This window comes from Tigriopus californicus, chromosome 12 (assembly GCF_007210705.1).
Source record: "Tigriopus californicus strain San Diego chromosome 12, Tcal_SD_v2.1, whole genome shotgun sequence".
In the NCBI taxonomy this organism is placed as follows: domain Eukaryota; kingdom Metazoa; phylum Arthropoda; class Copepoda; order Harpacticoida; family Harpacticidae; genus Tigriopus; species Tigriopus californicus.
This window is the reverse complement of record NC_081451.1, coordinates 7,733,713-7,738,380: the sequence shown is the minus strand read 5'-3', so window position 1 is coordinate 7,738,380 and position 4,668 is coordinate 7,733,713. Positions and strand designations below refer to the sequence as shown.

The window sequence follows — 4,668 nt, the reverse complement described above, 5'->3', positions numbered from 1 at the left end:
CTGGGTGTGAGTTTAATGATGGCAGATCTCCCAGAGGACGCTTGTACCATATAGCGCCACTTTGTAATCAAGCACTGAGGCCGGGGTTTGACAAGTCAATCAATATCCGTAATTTTCACCCAAAATGATGTTTAAGGTAAATTGTGGCAAATCTGGCCAAAAGAATAAACAAATAGTTTTCGTTTTCACCTGTTTCTTTCTTGGTACAATGATGTTGAATTTGACCATAATGATCTTTATCTTATCCCTCCTTATCATTATCACCTTCTACCCCACACCCAAATAACTTTGTATTAATAAAAAAAAATCAGTGAATGAATCAGTTATGAATGCTATTCATAACTGTGGCGCCGAGATTTATTAACTGTTGTAACTCAGAAGAACAAAAAGTAATAAACGGCATGAAACAATATCTGTCAGATGAAATGTTACGAAATATTCTCATACTCGAGTTGTGCCTTCTCTCCCTTGACTTGAAAGAAGTAATGAATGCAATCCAGAATTACCATCAAAAGGGACACCAAGATTGAGATTTGACTGGTTTGAGGGAATCCGATGGTGTTTACCATTATTCCACCCACGGTGGGACCAATAAAGTTGCCCAAATGAAAGGCCCCCATCCAAAAACCTACGGAAAGAATGAGGAAATCTTGCTATGAATTTCTAAGTAAACTACGAACATTTTGCGACACATATCCTTCGATTTTGTAATTGAAATGCACCCTAAACTTGCATGCGATTTTATTTTCTTCGGTTGGAGACTTCTAGTCTAAGCTAGTTCTAGCGTACAACTTCTTTCTGTGACACTATCTCTGGACTTAAACATGCGATATATCTAATCACACATTTGAAAAGCTTTACCCACTTTCAACTGGATATGCTCATCGACCTTTCCATTATTTTGGAGGACTACACCTACATCTTTCATAGATGAGACCTACTCAACGTCTTTACCTCCATTATCTACGAGTGGAGTATTCAAAGGAGTTAATCCGAAGGTCATTGAGCGGAATTTCATTCCGTTCAAGGCCATATTATTCTGAGTAACCCAAGTATAGATTATTTCTAGGTCCTTTGCAAGGCTACTGGAATCTTGGCCATTCTTACCAGAAACTAACTTTGTATCGTCAGCATAAGAAGAGAGACTGGCTGTAACAGTAAGCTTTTGAGGCGGGACCATGAATATTATAAAAAAGAGGGGCTCTAAGATGGAGCCCTGGGGAACACCTGACTTTACATCATGTATGTCACTAAGGAAACCCTCGACCGGTCTATACCCTGGCCGAATCCAGAGCACAGGTTTTGAAAGCCAAGGAGTGAATCTTAGATCAAGAAAAGATCCAAATTTTGTTGTGTAGTTCGACCTTTTGTTGATCTAAGGGCGGTTTTACTCTTTGATGTGTTATGAACGCTTCGTGACTGACTTTATATCTTTACCAGTTCAGTTTATATATACATGACTAGATTAATCTAAAGGAGCACGAGCATTGATTTATACCATCTCCCTTACGGACGGGGTTGGGAGTAGTGATTGAATCAAATCAAATTTCAAATTTAAGGTTGCCAGAAAACGTTGATACCGAAAGCATCCGCCTTTTCCATCGCAACTTAAACACTTAGGTTTAATCCCAAAGGCAACCCTAGTTTGACGGAAGAAAAATCAGGGTTACTTTTTAAGGCTGACTAACGGATTTCGGAGATTCCACCAGTAATGTCATAGACCACTGAAAATGAAAATTGGTAGCCCTGGTCGCAACCTCCCGTGATTATTGATTTGATCCCATCACTAGGTGGGAGTCGATCAAAGGATTTACGAGCCATCCAGGGATTTACGGGCCAACCAGGGATACGGGCCATCCAGGGAACACGGGCCATCCAGGGGAACACGGGCCATCCAGGGAACACGGGCCATCCAGGGAACACGGGCCATCGGGGGTTATGGCCATTCATCATGGGAATCGGGAGAGAGAATAGGAGGTAGGAGGAGAGGGAGGGAGGAAGCTGAATGGGTTCAGGTAAAGGAGTGGGGCGTTATTAGGTTTAGAAATAGGGTCACCTCTAAAACTACAAAACTGAACCAATCTTTATCTTGGCTTTCTTTGCATCCCCTCTACATGGACAGAGGTACACCGTAAGTTAAAGCATGTCTTAAGTCTCATGGACTGACGGTATATGTACGGGTGGAAAAAGGACATTACCTTTGAACATCCTGTTGTATACGCTTCGTGACTGACTTGTATTTGACTAGTACAGTTTATATATACATGACTAGAATACATTTGCTTGAGTACGAGCAACATGCTCATCACCGGAATACCACACATCCCTTCTTCCTATTGTGCTTCTCAAGACCGAAATTGAGAAGCTTTTGACACCATTTAGGGTGGTCAAACTGACAACCTTTTCCTTCATCAGGACAAGGCTATTTTCGATAAGCAGGACAGAGTTGTTTTCTCCAAAACTATCTTATCCTGCTCTTCCAAAAGTGGAGGCACCTCTTCAACCACTACACTGGTCAAATCAGTCGACTTCACCACTACTGGCTGAGCCTCTTCTTCAAGCAGCACCCTGGTTTCATTGATCCATGCAACTAAAGCCTCAACATATATTAAAGGGCTTATTGACTACGGAAGGATCCTTCCCTGCTAAGTCCTATGCTATTAATAAGAACGTAGTTTGGAAATAGGGAAGGGACAAGGAATATTAGGGAGGAGAGCGTTTGTAGGAATTGGGGTGGATTGGGTGTTTGAAGGAAGACGAGGATTGCAAACTCCTCCAGCTTTTCGAAAGACAAAGATAAGATGTCTATTTCGAAATGGGAATGTATACATCGGGACTCACCTCCCTCCCACTTTACAACACTAGGCGGAAAATGAAAATCCCCTCGAAAGAAAATCTTTGAGCAAACTGCCCGGTTCAACTTTTTTCACGTGAACTTTAAGAGGCGACAGGAACAAGTTTACTGAACAAAAGGGGCTTGTTACATCGTGACAATGGACAGATCAAGTCTTTGGACGTGACTAAGTAAGACCACTAGTTCTCCATTACTCCAAAGGCGGGATTCGAACCTACGTCCTTTGGGGAACCATGTCATGCCTCTATCGGGTACATTAGACCGCCCAGCTACCATGGTTCCTTAAGACTTGTGAGCATGTCTAATTTGATGATATTTTCTACCATATACCTAGATATACGCCCCCATGCGGGAAAATCGGATTGTCAGGTTGTACTCGAGCAAAAATACAAGAATACCCTAAATTTGGGATGAAAGACGAAAAAGGGGAATGAGTACATGAGCATAAAAAAAGAATATATACCGGGTGCGGCATATATTCCCGCATAGTGAAGAGGAGTTATCAGCGGAGGAGTTCACTCTTGGCGGAGTTGACCATGGTGGAGATTACCATTGGTGGAAATATCCATGGCGAAGATTTCTATGGCCGATATTGCCGTTGGCAGAGTTCACTATGGCGGAGCTCACTCTGGGGGAGTTCAATGTTGCCGGAAATGAATGCTGGTGGAGTTCACAATGGTAGAGATCACCGAGCAGAAAAACCGCTCACGGATATAATTGTTGGGGGAAACTGATGGCCGCCATTTTGAGAGCACCTTCAAGCCAGAATAGCTAAACCAGTAAAGTCGTGCTCTTTTCTTTCTTGGGCTCCTTCATTGTAAAATTTGCTTCCCTCTCATATCCTTCGGGAGCGCGTAAGCGTGGATCCGTATGCATCTTAACAATCAAATTTGTACAAATTTTGCGACATATTTTGCTGCCCTTTCAAATTCATTGGAAGTCGAACTAAAAAAAGTTTGAGTGGTAATAACTCGACGGATTTTAATCGTTCATTTTAGTTCTTCAAGAAAAATAGACCTAATTCTGTTAAGCTACACTATTAACGCTATCGACCGTCAAAAAAATCTAGTGGTTAAAGGCTCTGACTCAATTTTCCTAACACAAAATTTTGGGAACACGAAAATCATTCCACAATTAGAAGCCACTGGACTTGAGATCCAAATTAGGGATTTTCGATTTCTGTCTTACCTGTTAGAATCAAATAGGTGCTGACGTCATCTCGATATCCTTGTCGGATGGATTCCTTATAAGCTCTTGAAAACGAGGAGACTGATACCAATCCGTTTGCTAACCCAAAGAGGGTCATCATTCCGAAAATCAATGGAACCGAGGTCGGCAATCTGGTGATAAATGGAGCGGGTCCTATAAAGATGAATGCAACGACCAAGAAACAGTTTCCGACAATGGAGAGCAAAATCGGCCTCTTCATTCCATCACAAACCTAGAGAAGATATTGTCGTATATGAGTCATTTGTATTAGATATACAAATGTACAAAACATGTCTACAATAAAATCAGTATGAGAAATAATTGTGTCTTAATGTCATGCAAATTTGTCGCGATAACACACTTACAATTATTACAGACCGGATTGGAAATTGATGAATTTTGGACCAAAAGTTTTCACATTGAAAACAAAATAGATAAATTGCGAATTGGAAAAGGAGAAAAAATGGATACTTTTTAAAATAGGGAAGTTCTTTGAACAAAATGAAAAGAAAATAGTGACAATTACTGTAAAATACAGATGGGGAAAGGCCATTTAAGTAATTTTTGTTTTGACCTCTGAATTGGAGCCTCCATTTGAGACTTGC

The 4,668-nt window shown here is 41.1% G+C and overlaps 1 long non-coding RNA gene across 1 annotated transcript; it reads right to left on the bottom strand.

Annotated features, from left to right (window-relative positions):
- Nucleotides 1-311: 311 nt before the first annotated feature.
- LOC131891809 (uncharacterized) lies at nucleotides 312-2,231 on the bottom strand. Its single transcript, XR_009374472.1, has 2 exons — nucleotides 2,199-2,231; nucleotides 312-628 (listed from the first exon to the last, which is right to left on the bottom strand). It is a non-coding gene; the product is annotated as an uncharacterized LOC131891809 (long non-coding RNA).
- Between the last annotated feature and the right edge of the window lie 2,437 nt (nucleotides 2,232-4,668).